This window comes from Lolium perenne, chromosome 7, assembly GCF_019359855.2.
Source record: "Lolium perenne isolate Kyuss_39 chromosome 7, Kyuss_2.0, whole genome shotgun sequence".
In the NCBI taxonomy this organism is placed as follows: Eukaryota; Viridiplantae; Streptophyta; class Magnoliopsida; order Poales; family Poaceae; genus Lolium; species Lolium perenne.
Genome location: NC_067250.2, coordinates 241135276 through 241160994, shown reverse-complemented (window position 1 = coordinate 241160994; position 25719 = coordinate 241135276). Strand labels below are relative to the sequence as shown.

General features: G+C 45.0%; 1 pseudogene; it reads left to right on the top strand.

Annotated features, from left to right (window-relative positions):
* The first annotated feature begins 2411 nt into the window (after positions 1 to 2411).
* LOC127314093 (peroxidase P7-like) lies at positions 2412 to 10834 on the top strand (annotated as a pseudogene).
* Positions 10835 to 25719: the final 14885 nt, after the last annotated feature.

Genomic DNA, 25719 nt, shown 5'->3' with positions numbered 1-25719 from the left:
TGGCACTTAGAACCTTTAGCAATGGTGAAATTCGGACTTAAACTTAAACTGGATAGCCGAGACATTAAACCAAAATTAATGTGACATAAACGAGAATGTCAAACACTGGTATCATCACTAACATTGCCACATATATGGTTCACAGACTTATTACTGAAATCAGAAAGCGAAAAGCGGAACAAGCCTCCGCACTCATAGCCTTTACCAATAAATTGTCCAAACTTGGAAACAACTACTTTATTCGACTCTAAAACAACCTTAAACCCATCTCTGCATAGAAGGGAGCCGCTAACGAGATTCTTGTTCATAGTAGGGACATGCTGCACGTTCCTCACCGCACGATCTTCCCGAAGTGAACTTCAGATCTACCGTGCCAACACCACGAACGAAGCATGTGACCCATTCCCCATCAAGACGGAAGAATCCCGGGCGACCTGGTAAGAAGTGAACATGGATATGTCAAGACACACATGAACATTAGCACCTGTATCAATCCACCAACATGGAGATTGAAATACCGAAAGAACAAGAAAGAGATTACCGTACCCATCAGCATTGCTAGCGGTCACCGTGTTGACTTGCCTCGCCTTTTTCTTGCGGTCTGCCCTCTCTGGACAAATTCTTAGAAAAGTGGCCAGTCTCTCCACATGTAAAGCAGCTCAGATCTGCTTTGTTTATCATCTTCTTCTTCTTGAAGGTTGTAGTCTTCATAGGCTTATTGAAGGAGGGCTTGTTATTCCCTTTGTTTTTGATGTAGGGTTTCTTCTGCACCATGTTGGCGCTAGACTGACCCTCTCCTTTCTCAGTATTATCCTTAGCCCGAGCTTTCTCCTCAACATCAAGAGATGCTATCAGATTTTCAACTGATATCTCCTGTCTCTTGTGTTTGAGAGTTGTGGCAAAGTTCCTCCATGAAGGGGGCAACTTAGCGATGATGCATCCAGCCACAAACTTGTCAGGTAAGGCACACTTAAGGAGTTCAAGCTCTTTCGCAATGCACTGTATCTCATGAGCTTGTTCGACTAAAGAACGGTTGTTAACCATCCTGATGTCATGGAAGTTCTCCATGATGTACAGTTCATCGTCGCATCGGTTGCACCGAACTTAGCATTCAGTGCCTCCCAGAGCTCTTTACCATCTGTTATGTGCATGTACACATCACACAGACGATCAGCAAGAATACTTAGAACGCATCCGACGAAGAGAGTATTGTTTTCCTTGAACTTGTTCTGATCTTGGTCAGATATAGTTCCTTCAGGTAAACCATCAGTAACTTCGAACACTTTCAGATGAGTAAGCCAGAGCATGGCCTTATACTGCCACCTCTTAAAGTGCAGACCGGTAAACTTATCCGGCCTCAGTGCATCGGAAAAACAAGCCATTGTTAACTCAGGAAATTGCCTACAATTAGGTTTTTGGATTGTTGGATAATTAGGCACAATTTCCATGATTAATTCCAGAATATTAAGCATGACGACAGTAACTACTAACATGTGAAACTCGAACATACTAGATGTAGTGATCAACATGAACAGTAGCATAGCAAACAGTACAACATCCATCGCTAAACAGATCGAGATATGTCGCACGTACCGATCTGGTGGAGGTGGCGGTGGAGGTGTAGCAGATGATGTCGCGGCAGTAACGTTGTTGATGACAACGTTGTTGACGACGGGGACGACGGGTCGAAGTAGATGGCGTTGAAGACGACGGTAGGCAGCACCGCCCGACTTGGACGGAAGGCGACCCGTGATGAAGAGCTTGAGCAGTCGTGCAGAGCGCTTCCCAAAAACCTAATTCGCCCTCTCCTGTACAGGATCGCAAGGACGAGCGGTTCCGGAGACCTGCTCTCCCGTTCGCCGATGCACGTCGGCGCGCGGGATGGAGTAGGCTACGATGGCGGCGCAAGCAGAGAGAGGTGGAAACCCTAACTCGTATGTTAGATGTGTTTCTGCGGTAGCCGGGCAAGAGATTATATAGGCTCGGGAAACCCTAGGCAACGTGGGCCACACCCACGTCGCACGAACGTTTCGAGTCGGTTACAGATAGCCCACGATCCGGGAGCGACCCGAACCGACTAACTGCGACGCGTCCGTCTGAGCGAGCGAGGAGGAGGAGGAGCGCGCGCGTGTAGCACTCCTATTCTCACTCACTTACTAGTGGTGGAACAACCCACCTTATAAGGTGGTCTAACTTCCTCCCAACTTTCCATGTGGGACTAAACTTCCCACCTCTTGCCACTCCCTAGTGAGCTGCCACCAACTTGGGCTCAAACTCACAAGGCTTCCACTATGTGGGCTTTGAGATTTATAGGAAAAACTGAAATCTAGTATGGGCCACTAAGTGTAGGCCCAATATTTCAACATCACATGCACCTCATCGAAGGAACTCACAAGCCAAGAGTCCAAACAATGGCCGTCTTCACCAGGTCGGCCTTCCTTGGCCTCGCCCTCGTCCTCTCCGCTCTCGCTGGCATGGCGAACGCGCAGCTCTCACCTAACTTCTACTCCACGTCTTGCCCCAAGCTCGCCGATTTTTTGCCAAAAAAGACCACATGCCCCAACGAATTGTCAGAAAAGACCACCTACGAAAAAAATTGACAAAAAAGATCACCTTCCTATGGCGGCAGGATGTGCCAGACGACATGTGGCACTTGCCGCCGTTCCTTGTGGCGGCAAGGCCTGCCGCCGCTCTGACTGGCGGCACGTTAGGAGGTCAGGCCCGCTCTGTTAGCCAGGCGTTGAGGCAGTGGGCCATGCCGTCGAAGCTCACGGCGGCACCCCGTGCGCTTCCGTGGCCGACCGCCCAACAGCAAGCTACCTATAGGTGAGAGCAACTGTTCTCCGGATCGAAGTAGAAAATTAGATTTCGTCTCATTGCAGTTGGGTTTTACTCCATCCATACATATTGTTGCCTTGTTTCCTGGATGGATTCGTGTCGTTGGATCCGTGTGTTGCTGGATCCGTGGGCGTGACAGTGGTGGCCCTCTCATTGGAGTTTTGACTCAGGCCATCTTCAACGTAATGACGCAAATAAAAGCTTGCCCTTTGCGGTTGAAAAATGCATTTTGGATCAGGCCCCAGCGGGTCGAAGCACTGTGACCATCCGCAGATCTCAAATATGCATCGAGTTTGCGTCTTTGCGGACGCACCGAGTGACCGCTGAATCTGGTCCGAGCGCGTCTGAGTCGGTTCGCGTAGACAGACGGAATGGCCAAGCACGCTCCAGCAGGACGACCCAAGCAGACCAACTCGTCCACACCGACCCATCCGTTCACCAAATTTGAGAAATGGATGTGTCGGCGCAGACGATATGCGACAATGCTCGTAAATAGGCGCCGATAGGGGCGTCGGCACTGCCGTATTGAGGCGTCGGTACTGCATTCTCTATTTGGGGATGCTGCTCCCACACCGGTGCCCCCAAACCGGCGGCCTCGGTAGAACGAAATTTGTACAAATTTAACGCGAATTTAAACTTAAAAACTAAAAAAACACTACAAGAAATCTGCCATAAGTTGACAAAAGAAAGGTGTCACTGAAACGTCACTAATGGCTACTTGTGACGTTACGGTGACACTTTTCAAAACGTCGAAAGCTGGGAGTCAGCAGTGACTGCTTAAGACGTTCCACTTGAAAACGTCGTAGAGCTTTGTGACATTTTAAAATGTCACTGACGGCATGACGTTTCCAAAACGTCATGGGCACCTGCCCCCGAGTCCAGCGTGGCAATCCGACGTGGCAAAATTGTGACGAATTAGAAACGTCGTTATCTGAATTCAGCCCGGTCCATTCAGCTCCTTATGTGGGCTGAGCCCATTAGTTCTGATTATTTTTTTCGGCTTTGTTGGGCCTTGGCCCGTAACTGGCCCAATTACCTCGGCCTTTTTAGCTTATTTTTTCGGCCAATTACATATAGAGACCCCACGTGTCAGATACCATTTTCCCATAGGTCCCACGTGTCAGCATTTATTTCACACGATCTGATAATATTTAGACGCCAAAAGATGAATACATGAAGTCTATTCCAGTATTTTTCCAAAAAACACATACAGGAATGACGAGGCTGCAGTTGAATCCAAAGGATAATGAAAACAAACCGGCAAGACTATTACATCACGCACAACAACCTGTTCCCTGTCATAACCTAACCTCCAGGTCACCTTCTTAATGCTGCATCATCAGGAACTCTCAGCTCCACCAACCGCACAACAACCTGTTCCCTGTGAGCACAACACCGTCCAACATTGCATCCCAGCACCTGGCTAACACAACCTATCCAAGAACAAGCATCTGTCATAGGCTCATCCATCCATCCTGCACAAAAACAAACATCCAAAGGCATGACTGTCAAACAGGTAATTGCTGGATAATATCATGCAACCAATGAATATTTTAGCATCTGAGCACAAATGAGCAGATTACTCATGGTACATTGTCCAATAACAAGAACCTTACACAGATATCATTAACACTTGAATCATAGACTCCACTTAACTGAAGCAAAGGGGTGAACTCATAAAATGTGAATGCTGGTACAATACAGAAGTGAGAAACTAAAAAGTATGTCATAATTACTGGCAAGGCTATAAGAGAAAATATAGGGGGAGCTCCAAGATGAACCATGCACTACTAGAAAAAGGCTTACCGCCGGCACATTGATCCCTGTGACCATGGAACAACAGTTCATTCAGTAGTGCAAGCACTGCAAGCAAGAGCACAGCAGCACATCTGTTGTGTACTAGTGCAAGGACTAGTACATCATCAGTCTCCAAATACTGAAACAAGATGCAGATTACTGCACAGGAACTATACTCTTGATACTCTTGCTCCAAATATTCATAAATATACTGAAACAACATACATATTACTGCTCCAAATTACTCCAAGTGTACTCAAAATTTTGATCCAAGTACTCCTACCAATCAGAGCCGCATGCATCGCACCACAGGTACCTGATATTGAAAGCTTCCTTCACAGAAATAGCCTCTTTGCGCATCATCTCAAATTATAGCACCTCTTTGCAGCTGCAAATACACACAAATGCATCATTTTATTGTGTAAGAAACCATCACAGGTTATTACTACTGAATAGTACTCCATCACTAGGAAAGGAACGGAGTACTCCGTCACAGAAATATTCCTAATGCAATATCAGTTGCATACCAGTTTACACAAAAATGTGGAGCATTGACATAAAATAGCATATCAGTTGCAAGTTGAAAATTGCATAACACTTGGACATAGTCTGTGTAATTCAGTTAGTGCTAGTTTGCAGCAGGGCAGGAGAGGACGGCGAAGATTATACCTACTTTGGAGTGTTTACTGAAACTTTAAGCTAATTCAAGTGGGAAATAGTTTAAGTGTGCAGACAAAATTACTGCATTCGAATCCCTACTTATCTTAGGTGTGATACAGTGAAACAAATATCTATGTGTTGTGATGCAGTAATACTTGCGCCCATATTGCCGAGAAAATGAAAATGACTATAACAGAAAGAATGAACATTTGAATATTGTGAGCGTTGGTGGAAAGTGGGTGTACACATATTGCTTTTTAAACCATTGATAGTACCATCGAGCAAACAAAATGACCAGAAATATTTTCTACGACAAGTGGTCAAGGTATTGAGGACCTTCTGGCCGCGGACGAGCCTCTCGGTACCGTCCATAGCGATGGTGCGCACGACGTTCTTCCTACAAGTATTTTCACAAACACCTTGCAATCAAACTCCAAATCATGTTCTATATACATCATTGCACAGACAAGGTACACACTAATTATTGCTAATTTGCTATATTGCACAAACAAATTGCCAATGATGTAACTGTTATAGGACCAACAAAGGTTGCTTTTACAGTTAAAAAATTGCATAAATGTATTTCTCAAATATCTATCACCGGTCTACTATGCAGCATTTTCACCTGACCAAATGTTGACGATGTACTGTAAAGTGTATTGTGCTCACCATTTACACTCCACTCTTTGACAGATAAAGTGTTCAGTTTACTGAATGTAGGGCATTGTCTCAAATCCTTTTGAGAATAATCTGCGAGGTATAAAAGCTCCCTTCACATGAAAGTATCCTGGGTTGAAAGCTAAACAGTTCAAGAATACTCAAGCTAATAGGTTAAAAGCAATGACTTGTCGTCTAGAGCACTAGTGATTTCATGGCAATGAACTTACATATATCTATAAAACGTAGTGCATTAAGTGCTGCTGCTCACATATGCGTTCAGATCTGACATGGAGTTCCACTTAGCATCCAAGATGTACAGCCCAAGAAGTCAAGATCCAGGAATTTCTGAAGCAATTAGGCCCAATGTTTTTAGCAGGTTGCAATCATGAACGAAACAGAGATCCTTAGCAATTATACAATCGAACCTACACATATATTCAATTAACCAGAGTAGCATGGCCTGTGAATTAATTCCCCAAACCAAGATCAATTTATATCCCAAATTACTAAGTCTGAGAAGCATCGCGGTAAGCACATACCAGATTGGAGGACGTAGAGGCGCAGAAGGAGGAAGGACGGCGGCGGGGACTCACGGTCGGGAGGCTTCGGGTCGAGGACGCGGTCGCGGATGAAGGGAGGTGGCCGGAGGCGTGCCTGGATCTCGCGGCCACCGTCGCCGGGAACTTGGCCGCCATCTCGTGCTCCCTGCGGATGGCTCGCCGTTGCTGATGCCGTGATTCGTGGGGCCGCCGCCGGGGCTCTGGTGTGGAGCGAAGAGGCAGAGGGAGGTGGAGGTCCGAGCCGAGGCGGGGGCGAGGAGAGGGGAGGCGAGGGGGAGGCGCGGGGGAGGCGAGGGCAGATGGAGTGATGGACGACTCCTCGAAGACGATGTCGAGGAAGAACGCGTGGGCGGATGAATCGGGACCGCCCATCACTGCAGCGCACGAACGTGCGGCCTAGACGGCGGATTTGGCGTTGCCGGCCGTGGATCGATTGGTGGAGAGAGGGAGCGGAAGATGTGGGAGGTGCATGGTGAAGGTGGGTGGCGGATCGATGGGCTCAGAGCGGCTCCGGTGGTTGGGGTGTTTCGAGGGGAAGGAGGGAGGGAGGTGGTGGCGGCGCCCGGGAGGCTAGGATTTGGATTTAGGGTTTGGAGGTGGTGACCGGTTCGGGTGAGGCGGAATAACAGGGAGGAGCGACGGATGCGCGGGAATTTTTCCCTATCGCGCGCTAGTTTCCCAATTTTTCCCTATCGCGCGCTAGTTTCCCAATTTTGTCCTATCGCGCGCTGGTTTCCGAATTTTTCCCTCCGCGTCTCACTTTTTCCTTACACTCTTTCGTAATTCGTACCTATGGCTGCAGCTCGGACCTATGTCAGGTTGGCCCCACTGTACAGTCTCTTGCTAGGTGGTTTTGGTAGTAGCTATAAACTAATTTCAGGTAGTCATATATTATCTGCTAAAATTTCATTTTCTCTATTAAAATGGATAGAAAAACACCTACTAAAAATATGAGTTCAGCCCTACTACAAATAGCGATGTGGTAGACACATGGACATGGCACGTATGCAAGACAACTGAGGTGGCATCTAGTCATTCGAAATATCATAAAAAACAAATATGACGATCCTAATTGGTCGTTATCGTCGTGGAAAAACGTCGTAGGCCACTTAATTTTGCTAATGACATTTTGACCTAAATTGCCAATGACGTTTTTGCCCAATAACGTCACGATTTTCTAGGGTTTTGCCCCCCTCGAGTGGCCAACGACAGTCAAAGCTAGGAACGTCATAAAGCTATGACATTTTGATTTCCAGTCATTAAAAACGTCATATTATGGCAGATTTCTTGTAGTGAAACATCCAGCGGTTCTGGGAGTCGAAGGCGCTGAAGTCCAAGTCATCGCCGTCGTCGTTGGATGCCCCGAAGGACTAGCTATCATCCTCGTCGACCTTCTCCTCCTTTGGCGCTGGAAACTCAGAAGGCCCGTCGAGGTCGACGAAGTTTGCGTTGTGGTCCCTGGAGGACCACACCGCCACCTGCCACGGGTCGATCGCGATATGCCGGAATGGCCAACCTTGGCCGCCGCAGTCGTCCTTGGCCTCCTCGTTGCGGTACGCGAGCGCCTCGCTGTAGTCCTCATCGTTGTCGCCATCGTGGTCGTCCTGCGCAGGCGTCGGTGCCTGCCGTCTTCCATGACGAGGTGCCGGTGGACAGTCGAAGGGGAAGTCCCTGTCGCCCAGAAACCCCACCCTCCTCCTCGGATCCTTTTCAGGCTCGAGATAGCTGCGCCAGCTGTCGGAGTCCATGGCGTAGGCGGGATCGGTGCGGAGGTCCGGCGGCAGGTACCGCCTCCTTCGCCAGATCTCCTCGCTCCTATCTAGCTCGCGCGTAGGCACCGAAGGGACGGGCACTCGGCGGTAGGTGAGCCACCAGGCATTTGCACGCCCGCCCAGGCGTCGCACGGCGTCCAGTTCGCGTGCATCAACCTCCCCACGCTGACGGGCAGCGGCACCCTCTGCGTCCGCCCCCCTTCTTGGTGCCGCTGTCGGATGCCTTGAAGTCGTTCTTCTTCTTCCCCATGGTGCCGCGGCGGCGCGCGGCGGTGGAGGTGGGAGTGGAGGTGTGGGCGATGGCAGGAACTATGCCGGTCGACTTTTAAGGCCGCACGTGGCAAACGATGTCATTGAAGGCGGCGCGGAAGCTCAACCGCCGCCACCAGTACGCGCGCAAAAGAGGCATCCGCGATATTGATGGCAAAGGCTGCGGCGCAGACGCGGAAGCGCTTACCGCGGAAGCGATGCCCTGGATACAGGCTCGCTGCCAGATGGCCCCGGTGAAGAAGCGAGTGGTCACTTGGGGCGTCCACGCAACGTCCGCCGCGACGCATTCCAGACGCAAAATATGCGCCGAGTTTGCGTCAGTGCAGACTCCCTGTTCACTATGCGTCGTCCGGTGATGCCACACGCATTTTCGATCCGGGCGAACGCAAACAATCACTCAGCGTCTGTTTGTGTCGCCCGTTTAGAGATGCCCTAAAACCTACCGGCAACCAACTGTAGTGGCAGAACCAGCAGACCAAAACTACGAGGGAATGACATACTCCGTATATTGTTTCCCGTGTTAAACTGAGCCTTTTAATGGCGTGTTGCTATTTTGCTGTGCAATGTCGACCTGCAGGGGCTGGCCACAGACGTAAAGCGCGCCGTACAATCTTGCCGCCTACACCGGTGGCGGCATGGTCCGCTGCTACAACGTTCAGCCGACGGAGCAGTCTGGTTGCCTAACGTGCCGCCAGTGAGAGCGGCGGCAAGCACTGCCGCCACGAGCAAAGGCGGCAAGTGCCACATGTTGCTTGGCGCGTCCTGCCGCCACGGATAGATGGTCTTTTTCGGCAATTTTTTTCACATGTGGTCTCTTCTGACAATTCATTGTGGCATGTGGTCTTTTTTGGCAAAAACTCAAGCTCGCCGGCATCGTGCGGTCGGGGATGGCGTCCGCCGTGCAGAAGGAGAAGCGGATGGGCGCCTCCATCCTCCGTCTCTTCTTCCATGCATGACTGCTTCGTCAATGTTAGCTAGCTCTGCTTGTCCTTCTGCACTTTGCTTCCTTGCTTATGCTCTTGATTGCGAGATACCTGGTCAAGTGCTGGCCACTGACGTTTTTGTTTATCTGATCACGGCAGGGGTGTGACGGCTCGATCCTACTCGATGACTCGTCGACCATCACCGGGGAGAAGAACGCCGGGCCGAACGCGAACTCCGCCCGTGGGTTCGAGGAGATCGACGCCATCAAGACCCAGGTCGAGACCTCCTGCAAGGCCACCGTCTCCTGCGCCGACATCCTCGCGCTCGCCGCCCGTGATGGAGTCAACCTGGTTAGTCTCCTAGCACGTCAACGGGCGCTGACCCGTGAAATACACTCCTCTTTCCTTACTTAGGGCATGTACAATGGTCTTATCTTAGTCTTATCTTATGATTGACACATAAGATAATTGCTGAGTTGGAGGAGACAGAAACAGAAAAAGATCTTTGCCTTCTCTTGGCTAAGAGATCATCTCTTAGCACAATATGTCTCACCATATTTTTAGGAATACACGAGGCTAAAGATAAGACTAAAAAATAATCCATTATATACCATGTTTTGTTGTCATATGAAAAGGTATAAGATAAGACTGTCTTATCAACCATTATACATGCCCTTATTTCCTAGCCATGCATGGCTGACTCGGTTGCAACCGTCGCGTCCGTGCGTGCAGCTCGGAGGTCCCACCTGGAACGTGCCGCTGGGGCGCAAGGACTCGCCCACGGCGAGCTAGAGCGCGGCCAACTCCAACCTCCCAGGCCCTACCTCCAGCCTCGCCACGCTCATCTCCATGTTCGGCAACAAGAACCTCTCGCCGCAGGACATGACGGCGCTCTCCGGCGCGCACACCATCGGCCGCTCGCAATGCCAGTTCTTCCGCAACCGCATCTATACCGAGACCAACATCAACGCCAGCTTCGCGACACTTCGAGGTGCGAACCTTGCGCCCTTCGAGGTGCGAACCGCCGACGGCTTCGACAACGCCTACTACCAGAACCTGGTTGAGCAGCGCGGCCTGCTGCACTCTGACCAGGAGCTCTTCAACGGCGGCTCGCAGGACGCGCTGGTGAGGCAGTACAGCAACACCCCCAGCAGGCTCTCCGCCGACTTCGCGACAGCCATGGTGAAGATGGGCAACCTGCTACCGACGTCCGGGACGCAGGAGATCAGGTTAAACTGCAGGAAGCCCAACTAAGGACAAACGAATTAAGTTTGGAAATGATATCCGTTTATATATGCTATAAATGCACGAAGTGTGCCAATAAATTTCTTGGAAATACAGGTATATTTAAGTTGTCCGGGGCAAAATTTCAAACTGCAAGATGCCATAATGTACATCAAGTCATCAATACAGAGAACAATGATACTATTATATGTACAATATTCTGTTTGTTATGGGAATCCCCTCCCTGGCAATCGATCGCTGGAGCGATCACTTTCCTTGGCGCGGCAGCGCTCGCGCCATGCGCGAAATCAATTCCCTTTTTGTCTTGTAGTGTTTAATTATGTTCATATGTAGCTTTGTGTTCACACTAACAGCTCACGTTCCCACTTGCAAGTTGCATATAGTCAAAAGCGTTCACACTACATGCATGCATAAAGTATCTCATGGGTTTGCATTTAATGAGCCAACTTTTCAGCACGAGGCTAGCTCTCACAAGTTGATGCATTCATGCACAGAGCATCTCGCTCTTTTTTCAGCACGACGCATACTTTCAATTCTCTTTATTTGCAATTCCCTTTTCACAATTCTCTTTTTTTGCAATTCCCGTTATGTTGTTATTTCGTACGGTAATTCATATTTAATGGGGTCCTTTTGCAATTTCCTTTTTCGGGCCAGTGGTATTTAAGGGGGAAAATAACGGGTGGGAAGATCCACTTGAAACTCAAATGAACTACCACTTGCTACTCAAATTAAGTACTATTTTAAGTTGTAAGCTAACAAAAGTTGCTAAAAAAATTCTAAATGAAATTTAGTTTTTAGGGTTGCTAGGTATTTATATTTACTGTTGATAAATAACGGGGCACCGGGTTGATAACTTGTAAACAAAAAAAGAGTCGCTACATATTTTAAATTAAATTAAATTTTTAGGGTTGATATTTATTTATATTTTCCATTGATAAATTGCGGCCCACCGGGTTGATAGCTTGTAAACTAAAAGAGAGTCGCTAAAATATTCTAAATGAAATACTTTTAGGGTTATTATTTATTTTATTTTTACAGTTAATAAATAACGAGGCACCAGGTTGATAGCTTGTAAAATAAAAAAAATATTCGCTAAAATATTCTAAATGAAATACTTTTTAGGGTTGGTAGTTATTTATAATTACCATTAATAAATAACGGAGCACCGGGTTGATAACTTGTAAACTAAAAAAAGTCGCCAAAATATTCGAAATGAAGCTAGATTTTTAGGATTGGTAGTTATTTATATTTACTGTTGATAAATAACAGGACACCGGGTTGATAGCTTCTAAACTAAAAAAAAATCGCTAAAACGTTTAAAATAAAATTAACTTTGGGGTCGATAATTTTATATATTTACCGTTGATCACTCAGGTACGGAGGGGTTGATTATTCAAACAGAGAGGATTGATAACTTTTAGCCCGAAAAAAAGTTTCTCGAAACATATCAACATGGGTGCTAGTTTTGAAGATCTCGTCGTGACGGATTTATTGGTGAAAGCGAATCTTAATTTAGAGTTATCGTTTGAAAGTTAAAACGTTTTGAATTTTCAAATTTGGAAAAGATTTCGCTGACATCAGCAGATTCGTCTATTTGTGCATGAATGCAGAACTTTTTCTCAATAGCCTGCACCAGGTTGATAATTTTATACATTCACCGTTGATCACTCAAGTACGGAGGGGTTGATTATTCAGATAGAGAGGGTTGATAACTTTTAGCTCGAAAAAAAGTTTCTCGAAACATATCAACATGGGTGCTAGTTTTGAAGATCTCGTCGAGACGGATTTATTGGTGAAAGCGAATCTTAATTTAAAGTTGTCGTTTGAAAGTTAAAATGTTTTGAATTTACAAATTTGGAAAAGATTCCGCTGACATCAGCAGATTCGTCTATTTATGCATGCATGCAGAACTTTTTCTCAATAGCCTGCACCAGGTTGATAATTTTATACATTCACCGTTGATCACTCAAGTACGGAGGGGTTGGTTATTCAGATAGAGAGGGTTGATAACTTTTAGCCCAAAAAAAAGTTTCTCGAAACATATCAACATGGGTGCTAGTTTTGAAGATCTCGTTGAGACGGATTTATTGGTGAAAGCGAATCTTAATTTAGATTTGTCGTTTGAAAGTTAAAACGTTTTGAATTTACAAATTTGGAAAAGATTCCGCTGACATCAGCAAATTCGGCTATTTGTGCATGCATGCAGAACTTTCCCTCAATAGCCTGCACCAGGTTGATAATTTTATACATTCACCGTTGATCACTCAAGTACGGAGGGGTTGATTATTCAGGTAGAGAGGGTTGATAACTTTTAGCCTGAATTTGTTTTTCTCGTAACATATCAACATGGGTGCTAGTTTTGAAGATCTTGTCGAGACGGATTTATTGGTGAAAACAGATCTTAAATCGGAGTTGTCGTTTGTGAGATAAAACATTTTGAATTTTCAAATTTGGAAAAGATTCCGCTGACATCAGCGAATCTGTTATCTAGCACTTGCATGCAGAACTTTCCCTATATAGTATATTTCGTCAGAATTTTTTCCCAAAAAAGGAAAATTTTCCACAAATAGTAATTTCGAATGTTACTAAAAATAGAAATTTCTGGTGGATGTGACCGCTCGAGCGATCGTGCGCTAGCTAGGGGAGCCCTTTGTTATGGTGGTTGACTGATTAGCACAGCTCACATTAATTCTTGATACTTTTTTTTCTAGAATTTAAAATGGAACCGATAAAACAGCCACCAGTTATTGTGTTTGTCGAGGCAAATAAGGAACAAAAAATTACAACATCCCAGCAACAAGTTTTACTGCCACTAGAGACAAGACGATCAGACTAACATCCATCCTCAAAATTTTCATCCTCTGCAAAAGTTTCAGAACAATGATACGATACCGCCACTAATGTGCGTGTCCTATGAATTGTGTGGTTGTTGACTGATTGGCTGGTCTGTGAGCTGTGATTTAAGGCAAACACCTCTTCAACGGAATATATATAGCTTTCAATCATGGATACATATTGGCAAGTTGCAATTTCTGTTCGACAGAAAGCAGAGCAAGTGTTCCATCTAAGAAAAAAAGAGCAATTGTATATTCCAGTGCCGCACATGATTTGTCTTAAGTAAAACGTTGTAAAATTTAATAAATTTCATAAGTTTTGCTAATTTTCGGACGACCAAGAGAGCTTATTCTCAGTCTACTCCATTCCATTGAGTTGCATCTTAATTTGTGCTAGTCATAAGTTATAACATGAGTTGCAACTGTGAAAAATATCACAGACAGTTGAATTGCATCGTCATCTGTGCTAGTCTTAAGTTGCAACATAGGTTGCAACTCAGGAAAATGCACCCCAATAGATAGGTTTGCTCCGTAATTGATGATAGCCATGAGTTATAACCCATATATTTGATGATGTTACCTGAGTGAAAATAAATTTAATTTTCGAATAAGTATTAGGCACTCCCGAAACAGTGTTGCTAATTCCCATTTTCAAAGAACTTGCTTAATTCTCAGTCGATTTTCACACCATTGGACTGCTTGGTGATTCATGCTTGGCATGAGTTGCAACTAAGAAATATACCATGGATTATTAGATTGCTTCTTGATTCATGTTATTTATGAGTTGGGACATGGGTACCAAGTGAGATTTGACAACGTTACATGGATGCGAAGCAAGTTAACTCTTTGCTGATTGAAAATTAGTTAGAAATTAAGTTACATCTCGGCCATTTGACTTTATCAAAATCTCAGTTGTACTCATATGCAACTCATGACTAACCCGAATAATGATACAAGTATACTGCTATGGGGCAATTTTCAGTTGCAAACCATATGGACGCAAATTGAGGATGAAGGATGCCAGACATAGACATGGGAGGGTAAGTTCTCTAAGTTTTTTCCTTTTCTGGATTTGATTTTTCAATACAAAATATCTTGAGAACCGTTCATCTTAATTATGAACTGTTTTCACTTTTGAGATCCTCGGGGCGAAATTTTCAGTACTATGTTTTATGTTGATAGATTTGGTGAAACTATTTTTGAACATACCTCCAAAACTACCACATTTGTACTTTGGTTGTACTTGGGCTTCAGTGTAATTGTACTTCACGTTCCTAGCCTACATTTTAGTTCACGTTTTATCACACTTGTAGTTCAATGTATTTTGACTTTTAGCACACTTGTACTAGGGTGTATTTTTGGTTTCAGCATAATTATTGACGAGAGAACACCTCGGCAGTGCATACGTATTGTAGATTTGGGTTTCGGGAGAGAGCGACGGTGGAGATTCCGGGAGGGAGATTAGGCACACGACGTACCCAGCTTCGGGTCCCCTCGGTGGAGGATCCCTACGTGTTGCTAGCAATCCAGTATATGATCATAGGTGTGTTTACAGGGTGCCTCCGTAGGCGGAGCTATGTTGTCTCTCTCTTCTCTATCTGTTCACCTCCTCTCTATCGGGTGCCTTGGCTGGCTTTATATATGCAACCAGCCTAGGATTTTACAAGAGTCCTAGTCGACTACTTCTTCGGGTTGTCTTGTTGGGCCTTCTCCATATTGGGCCGAGCCGAGCAAGGTATACTAATAATGGGTACCCGAAGGGTATACCCATGTCAGTAGCCCTCGAGTGTCTAGGGAAGTCGAAGACTTGCGTAGAGACTCCAATCATAATCATCTCCGAAGTCGAAGAAATACAAGGCGAGGTCCATGTCGAAGATCATGTGTAGCGTAGATGATGTCGATGATTCTCGAAGTTATTTTTCTATCGGGTGCGCGACTAGCGCTCCCGATGGGAGTGATACGTCTCCGACGTATCGATAATTTCTTATGTTTCATGCCACATTATTGATATTATCTACATATTTTATGCACACTTTATGTCATATTCGTGCATTTTCTGGAACTAACCTATTAACAAGATGCCGAAGTGCCAGTTGCTGTTTTCTGCTGTTTTTGGTTTCAGAAATCCTAGTAAGGAAATATTCTCGGAATTGGACGAAATCAAAGCCCAGGGGCCTATTTTTCCACGAAGCTTCCAGAAGTCCGAAGACGAAACGAAGAGGGGCCACGAGGCAGCTAGAGCATAGGGCGGCGCGGCCCCTGCCCTGGCCGCGCGGCCCTATGGTCTGGGCACCCCGTGCCGCCTCTTGACCTACCCTTCCGCCTACTTAAAGCCTCCGTGACGAAACCCCCAGTACCGAGAGCCACGATACGGAAAACCTTCCAGAGACGCCGCCAACGCCGATCCCATCTCGGGGGATCCAGGAGATCGCCTCCGGCACCCTGCCGGAGAGGGGAATCATCTCCCGGAGGACTCTACGCCGCCATGGTCGCCTCCGGTGTGATGTGTGAGTAGTCTACCCCTGGACTATTGGTCCATAGCAGTAGCTAGATGCTTGTCTTCTCCCCATTATGCTATCATTGTCGGATCTTGTGAGCTGCCTAACATGATCAAGATCATCTATCTGTAATTCTATATGTTGCGTTTTTTGGGATCCGATGAATAGAGAATACTTGTTATGTTGATTATCAAAGTTATATCTACGTGTTGTTTATGATCTTGCATGCTTTCCGTTACTAGTAGATGCTCTGGCCAAGTAGATGCTTGTAACTCCAAGAGGGAGTACTTATGCTCGATAGTGGGTTCATGCTCGCATTGACACCTGGGGACAAAGGATGTAAAGTTCTAAGGTTGTGTTGTGCTGTTGCCACTAGGGATAAAACATTGATGCTATGTCTAAGGATGTAGTTGTTGATTACATTACGCACCATACTTAATGCAATTGTCTGTTGCTTTGCAACTTAATACTGGAGGGGGTTCGGATGATAACCTGAAGGTGGACTTTTTAGGCATAGATGCAGTTGGATGGCGGTCTATGTACTTTGTCGTAATGCCCAATTAAATCTCACTATACTCATCATGATATGTATGTGCATGGTCATGCTCTCTTTATTTGTCAATTGCCCAACTGTAATTTGTTCACCCAACATGCTGTTTGTCTTATGGGAGAGACACCTCTAGTGAACTGTGGACCCCGGTCCAATTCTCTTTACTGAAATACAATCTACTGCAATACTTGTTCTACTGTTTTCTGCAAACAATCATCTTCCACACAATACGGTTAATCCTTTGTTACAGCAAGCCGGTGAGATTGACAACCTCACTGTTTCGTTGGGGCAAAGTACTTTGGTTGTGTTGTGCAGGTTCCACGTTGGCGCCGGAATCCCTGGTGTTGCGCCGCACTACATCCCGCCGCCATCAACCTTCAACGTGCTTCTTGGCTCCTCCTGGTTCGATAAACCTTGGTTTCTTTCTGAGGGAAAACTTGCTGCTGTGCGCATCATACCTTCCTCTTGGGGTTCCCAACGAACGTGTGAGTTACACGCCATCAAGCTCTTTTTCTGGCGCCGTTGCCGGGGAGATCAAGACACGCTGCAAGGGGAGTCTCCACTTCTCAATCTCTTTACTTTGTTTTTATCTTGCTTAGTTTTATTTACTACTTTGTTTGCTGCACTAAATCAAAATACAAAAAAATTAGTTGCTAGTTTTACTTTACTTGCTATCTTGTTTGCTATATCAAAAACACAAAAAAAAATTAGTTACTTGCATTTACTTTACTCATCATGTTTCCTTTTAATTTTACCACAAAAGACATACCGGTAGGACGTGGGTCTATAGTTGGGAGAAATAATATAGAAGAATTTTTCAATCATGTTAGTACCATTGAAAGTTTTGAAGATAGACACTTGGTAGACCTTGCGCCTACTTATGAAATTGCTGCTGCGCATTTAGTTCGCCTGTTGGAAACTAAATTTGTTAATCTTAATCCTATGATCCAACACATGTTTCTCACACTTGGTGATATGGAAGAAGGGGAAAAGAAAGATTTTGTTTTAGAAACCCTTCTTAGAGAATTTGGTGGTCTAGCAAGAGAAGCTAGAAAGGTCTTTGCTAAATTTAATATGCTTGGTTCACATACTAATTTTGTTAGTCTCCTTGAAAAGATGGACATGGATAGAATAAGATACACTAATAATATTGATGATGGTGGGGAGATCAAAGCACCAATACCATGTAAACTCTTAGCTATGAATGATGCACTACAAAATAACTATGCTTGGCTTGTTCCTGAAAATTTGTTTGATGAGAGTAGCACGCCTAAGACTAATGAAAAGGGGGATGCTAAAACTTATGTATCTAATATACTATGCCTGGTTGAGAAAACTCCACACCCCGCTGAGAATGTACCATCTTTCGATAATACTTGATACACACTTTCTGCGCCTAGCTGAAAGGCGTTAAGAAAAGCGCTTATGGGAGACAACCCATGTTTTTACCTACAGTACTTTGTTTTTATTTTGTGTCTTGGAAGTTGTTTACTACTGTAGCAACCTCTCCTTATCTTAGTTTTGTGTTTTGTTGTGCCAAGTTAAGCCGTTGATAGAAAAGTAAGTACTAGATTTGGATTACTGCGCAGTTCCAGATTTCTTTGCTGTCACGAATCTGGGTCCACCTCCCTGTAGGTAGCTCAGAAAATTAAGCCAATTTACGTGCATGATCCTCAGATATGTACGCAACTTTCATTAAATTTGAGCATTTTCATTTGAGCAAGTCTGGTGCCATTTTAAAATTCGTCAATACGAACTGTTCTGTTTTGACAGATTCTGCCTTTTATTTCGCATTGCCTCTTTTGCTGTGTTGGATGAATTTCTTTGATCCACTAATGTCCAGTAGCATTATGCAATGTCCAGAAGTGTTAAAAATGATTGTGTCACCTCTGAATATGTCAATTTATATTGTGCACTAACCCTCTAATGAGTTGTTTCGAGTTTGGTGTGGAGGAAGTTTTCAAGGATCAAGAGAGGAGTATGATGCAACATGATCAAGGAGAGTGAAAGCTCTAAGCTTGGGGATGCCCCGGTGGTTCACCCCTGCATATATTAAGAAGACTCAAGCGTCTAAGCTTGGGGATGCCCAAGGCATCCCCTTCTTCATCGACAACATTATCAGGTTCCTCCCCTGAAACTATATTTTTATTCCATCACATCTTATGTGTTTTTCTTGGAGCGTCGTTTTGTTTTTGTTTTTGTTTTGTTTGAATAAAATGGATCCTAGCATTCACTTTATGGGAGAGAGACACGCTCCGCTGTAGCATATGGACAAGTATGTCCTTGGTTTCTACTCATAGTATTCATGGCGAAGTTTCTCCTTCGTTAAATTGTTATATGGTTGGAATTGGAAAATGATACATGTAGTAATTGCTATAAATGTCTTGGGTAATGTGATACTTGGCAATTGTTGTGCTCATGTTTAAGCTCTTGCATCATATGCTTTGCACCCATTAATGAAGAAATACATAGAGCATGCTAAAATTTGGTTTGCATATTTGGTTTCTCTAAGGTCTAGATAATTTTTAGTATTGAGTTTGAACAACAAGGAAGACGGTGTAGAGTCTTATAATGTTTTCAATATGTCTTTTATGTGAGTTTTGCTGCACCGGTTCATCCTTGTGTTTGTTTCAAATAACCTTGCTAGCCTAAACCTTGTATCGAGAGGGAATACTTCTCATGCATCCAAAATACTTGAGCCAACCACTATGCCATTTGTGTCCACCATACCTACCTACTACATGGTATTTTCCGCTATTCCAAAGTAAATTGCTTGAGTGCTACCTTTAAAATTCCATCATTCACCTTTGCAATATATAGCTCATGGGACAAATAGCTTAAAAACTATTGTGGTATTGAATATGTAATTATGCACTTTATCTCTTATTAAGTTGCTTGTTGTGCGATAACCATGTTCACTGGGGACGCCATCAACTATTCATTGTTGAATTTCATGTGAGTTGCTATGCATGTCCGTCTTGTCTGAAGTAAGAGAGATCTACCATCTTATGGTTAAGCATGCATATGTTAGAGAAGAACATTGGGCCGCTAACTAAAGCCATGATCCATGGTGGAAGTTTCAGTTTTGGACATATATCCTCAATCTCAAATGAGAAAATTATTAATTGTTGTTACATGCTTATGCATAAAAGAGGAGTCCACTATCTGTTGTCTATGTTGTCCCGGTATGGATGTCTAAGTTGAAGAATAATCAATAGCGAGAAATCCAATGCGAGCTTTCTCCTTAGACCTTTGTACAAAGGCATAGAGGTACCCCTTTGTGACACTTGGTTAAAACAGTGCATTGTGATGATCCGGTAGTCCAAGCTAATTAGGACAAGGTGCGGGCACTATTAGTACACTATGCATGAGGCTTGTAACTTATAAGATATAATTTACATGATGCATATGCTTTATTACTACCGTTGACAAAATTGTTTCATGTTTTCAAAATCAAAGCTCTAGCACAAATATAGCAATCGATGCTTTTCCTCTGTGGAGGACCATTCTTTTACTTTCAATGTTGAGTCAGTTCACCTATTTCTCTCCACCTCAAGAAGCAAACACTTGTGTGAACTGTGCATTGATTCCTACATACTTGCATATTGCACTTATTATATTACTCTATGTTGACAATATCCATGAGATATACATGTTACAAGTTGAAAGCAACCGCTGAAACTTAATCTTCTTTTGTGTTGCTTCAATGCCTTTACTTTGAATTATTGCTTTATGAGTTAACTCTTATGCAAGACTTATTGATACTTGTCTTGAAGTGCTATTCATGAAAAGTCTTTGCTTTATGATTCACTTGTTTACTCATGTCATATATATTGTTTTGATCGCTGCATTCACTACACATGCTTTACAAATAGTATGATCAAGATTATGATGGCATGTCACTCCAGAAATTATCTGTGTTATCGTTTTACCTGCTCGGGACGAGCAGAACTAAGCTTGGGGATGCTGATACGTCTCCGACGTATCGATAATTTCTTATGTTCCATGCCACATTATTGATGTTATCTACATGTTTTATGCACACTTTATGTCATATTCGTGCATTTTCTGGAACTAACCTATTAACAAGATGTCGAAGTGCCAATTGCTGTTTTCTGCTGTTTTTGGTTTCAGAAATCCTAGTAAGGAAATATTCTCGGAATTGGACGAAATCAAAGCCCAGGGGCCTATTTTTCCACGAAGCTTCCAGAAGTCCGAAGACGAAACGAAGAGGGGCCACGAGGCAGCCAGAGCATAGGGCGGCGCGGCCCCTGCCCTGGCCGCGCGGCCCTATGGTCTGGGCACCCCGTGCCGCCTCTTGACCTACCCTTCCGCCTACTTAAAGCCTCCGTGACGAAACCCCCAGTACCGAGAGCCACGATACGGAAAACCTTCCAGAGATGCCGCCAACGCCGATCCCATCTCGGGGGATCCAGGAGATCGCCTCCGGCACCCTGCCGGAGAGGGGAATCATCTCCCGGAGGACTCTACGCCGCCATGGTCGCCTCCGGCGTGATGTGTGAGTAGTCTACCCCTGGACTATGGGTCCATAGCAGTAGCTAGATGGTTGTCTTCTCCCCATTGTGCTATCATTGTCGGATCTTGTGAGCTGCCTAACATGATCAAGATCATCTATCTGTAATTCTATATGTTGCGTTTGTTGGGATCCGATGAATAGAGAATACTTGTTATGTTGATTATCAAAGTTATATCTACGTGTTGTTTATGATCTTGCATGCTTTCTGTTACTAGTAGATGCTCTGGCCAAGTAGATGCTTGTAACTCCAAGAGGGAGTACTTATGCTCGATAGTGGGTTCATGCCTGCATTGACACCTGGGACAGTGACAGAAAGTTCTAAGGTTGTGTTGTGCTGTTCCCACTAGGGATAAAACATTGATGCTATGTCTAAGGATGTAGTTGTTGATTACATTACGCACCATACTTAATGCAATTGTTTGTTGCTTTGCAACTTAATACTGGAGGGGGTTCGGATGATAACCTGAAGGTGGACTTTTTAGGCATAGATGCAGTTGGATGGCGGTCTATGTACTTTGTCGTAATGCCCAATTAAATCTCACTATACTCATCATGATATGTATGTGCATGGTCATGCTCTCTTTATTTGTCAATTGCCCAACTGTAATTTGTTCACCCAACATGCTGTTTGTCTTATGGGAGAGACACCTCTAGTGAACTGTGGACCCCGGTCCAATTCTCTTTACTGAAATACAATCTACTGCAATACTTGTTCTACTGTTTTCTGCAAACAATCATCTTCCACACAATACGGTTAATCCTTTGTTACAGCAAGCCGGTGAGATTGACAACCTCACTGTTTCGTTGGGGCAAAGTACTTTGGTTGTGTTGTGCAGGTTCCACGTTGGCGCCGGAATCCCTGGTGTTGCGCCGCACTACATCCCGCCGCCATCAACCTTCAACGTGCTTCTTGGCTCCTCCTGGTTCGATAAACCTTGGTTTCTTTCTGAGGGAAAACTTGCTGCTGTGCGCATCATACCTTCCTCTTGGGGTTCCCAACGAACGTGTGAGTTACATGCCATCAGGGAGTAGCCCCCGAGTCTATGGGCAAGTGCTTGCACTTGAGCATAGACTCAAGTTGTACTACTCAATAAAGAACTTGACTATATTTCTGGACGCAACCTGTCAACACCCGGATTTTTAAGTCCAGATGTCTATTATGTCATTCATCGCAATCCTAGAAATATTGTTGTTCCGAGGCATAATAGTCGAATATCATAGTCATCATTCATTACAAACCATATTGTCTTACAAATTCAGATCACATGATCCATATTACACAAATAGTTGATCTATTGATCAACGAACAAACACAAGTTCATAGCGGAAGCGTAAATAGAAATGGACTCTCTAGTCCACAGGTCAACGCTTGACGTCGGAAGACTCCTAGTTGTCGTAGGCGTCCTGCTGGTCATCACCTTGGTAGTTCTGTTCATCTTCATACTCTGGCCATTTGAATAGCCAGGGACACAGCCGTGAGTACTTTAAGTACTCGCAAACTAATACTAGTGTAAGTTCTAACAATTCTAGTAAGGGGGTGCTAAGCTCTAGTTTATTTTGCATAAAGCCAATTTTAGTTCACAGGCATTTGATAAAAGACTTACTCATGTGCTAACTAATTCAAGTGGGAACATTAGTGTCATTCCCACAACTCAGTTGTGATTCAAGTCAAGTCACCATTTCAAAAAATCAACACTTTCAAGAATCTGACACCGGTAACAGTATGGCCTTCCAACCGTCCGTAACCGTGGACACGGCTATTCGAATAGGTTTACACTCTACAGAGGTTGCACACTTGTGCCACAACATTTGATTTCATCCGTCGAGGATAACCCCAAATCATCGTAACACAGTACGCGGATCATCAACCATAACCTTTCACTTACATACCCTAGTATAGGTACCTCTCCCCATGAGCGTGGCCTCCCAGTGAAGACCAACTGTCAACCTGGGAACTGCACAGGGCTTGGTCGTACAATTCACCTCATTTCACATCATTTCTCATACAACGGAGGCAGCCTCGGCATAACCCCTATGATGCTTGTTCAGAGGGAACCCATACTAAGATGCATAAACTTCCAGTTAAGCCCTACCCATAATCAGGTATTGTGGGGGTACACAAAAATTGGAAAGGTATCGCATTCAAACCAATATCAGTTTTAGTCAAAATTCACCATCTCATTCAGGTCATATTCACCTTCAAAAATCATTCAATGGAATGACTCATCATTCCAAAGTTTTCAAATTCATTTCACAACACAAGTTCCCATCTAGAGTAGTCAATTTTAGTATTAGCACTAGCACTAATCATGAGGGGTGCTATCTTGCTTGGCTAGCTTTGAGACTAACTTTGCTACTCTAGTAACACACTAAACTTAGACTAAAGTTAACTATAAAAGTAACTTCTTCATAAAACAAGTAAAAACTTGTAAGGTAAAAACTTGGGGTGAGATCATTGTAAGTAAGGTAAGACTAATGGTGCATTTCCCTAAATGGATTTGCACTTTGCAAGAATATTAGCTTGCCTTGGTGAGGGTAGTGATCAAAGTTCTCCTCTTCCTCCTCTTGGTAGAATCCTTCCTCTTCCTGGTATTCTACGGTACTAGCGTCTAAAAACAAATACGAGATACAATCACCCAACAAAGTTCAAGAACTATTCTAAGCACTCCATGGCTTCACACAACTATTCTAAATCACACACATAACACAATTAGGTGCATTAGTTTTCTTTCTTGAGGAAAATTGATTTAATTTCCTCAAACCATCATGCATGAAATCATGTAGACCTAAGTCAACCATTCATCATCATCATTTGGGAAAATGATTTAAATGAGGTAGAATACCTCATACAAGTTAACAATGCTGATTCTGATTTAATGTCACCAAGTATTTCATGTCAGAGTACTTAGACCAGGGTCATAACTTCATGTGAAAGTACTTGGGACAAGATTTAAATGAAGTAAAACACTTCATATGATTTACATAATAGTTTTGGACAATATCAATTGACTAAACTAGCCATATAGTCCTTTATTTAAACTAGGCCATGATCACTCAAAGTGAACACACCATATTTTTGTAGAAAAAATTATTGTAAGTGAAATGTGAGCTATGAGAGTTGAAATCAACTCAATATCATTTTTGATTGATTTTTAAGAATTGTTTGAATGTGCAAAAGTCCCTGACTTGTTCTTTTTGTCACATTATTTCTACAAAGAATCTCAAAGTGAGACCAGTCTATTTTTGTAGACCTTTTCATTAGCTTTCCAACAATATAAAGTTTGCTAAATTTGGCCAAGCCAATTTGAATCTATTGAATTTTGAACACATGGCCAGTATTGAATTTAAACTAAACTGGAAATTCGATTTTAAATCAAATGGGCCTGGCGGGAAAAGCTAACGGGCCGAAATTCAAATTTAACAGACTGCCCAGCCCACCACGGTCCACAGACGCGTGGGCTGCCTGACAGGGTGGGGCCTGCCTGTCAGCGGCTCAGCCAACCTGAATCGGTACGGGGCGACGTGGAGCGTTGGATTAGGGGCTGATCTAACGGCTCAGGGTCATCGTCGTCGCCGGAGAGAAGCTCGCACTGGCGCGGCGGCAGTAGGGGGTCGGAGGGCTCACCGTGGCTCCAGCGACGGTGGGCAGTGTGCTCGGTGAAGCGGTGGACGACGTCGATCCTCCTGGTAGCAGTGGCACGTCCTGGGGAGGCTCCAATCGGCGGCAAGCTTCCGCGGCGGCGTGCGGCAGTGAGGTGGCGATTGGCGAGCTACGGCGACTAATCGGAGCGGTGAGGTGGTTGAGAAGCTTGAGGGAGAAGAGGGGAGGCTGCTGGTGTGCTCAGATCGTCGAATGGGCGCTTCTATTTATAGGGGCGCGATGAGGCCGTGGTGCTGCAGCGAACTCGACATGGGCGCGGGCTCTCCGGCGGTCTAGCGAGCTAGGCGAGGGTGCGGCGGTGTTCAGTGCGTCACGGTGGTCCTCTGGGTGGCGACAGGTAGCGTAGGCGGTGCCTAACACGGTCGGATTGCTTCCATGTCTGGCGGCGTCTGCGGCGGGGTTTCTTCTCCGTCTCCGGCGGCGGCGATCATAGGTCGCAGTCGTCTCCATGTCTGGCGGCTTCGTGGTCGTGCGGTGAAGCTCAACTCGTTGAGAGAGGGACCAGGGGCTGCACGAGGTGGTGGCGCGGCGCGTGTCCAGTGGTGTCCGTCGCGTGCGCAGGTGCGACGTCGTCGGCATGCCTGGGCCGTTCTGGGCGCGCGTGTTCCAGCGAGTGTCGGCGTCCTCTCCGACGATGGCGGGCATAGGCATGTGTAGGAAGTCGTTGTGGAGTGAAATGGCACCAGGGCCAGGGTTGGGGGAGAAGGAGAAGAGGGGAGAAGGGACAAGGTGGAACATGGCCGGCATGGCCATGTCCATGCCAAGCTAGGGCTTGCCCTAGGATTGCTATGCGGGTAAGAGAGACAGAGGGGACCAGGGGACCATGTAGGGTCAAGTGGGGCAGGTAGGGTTAGGCCAACCACTATTTGCAATAGTGTTTGAGATTTGATCTATTTGCAAAATTCGAAATCTTG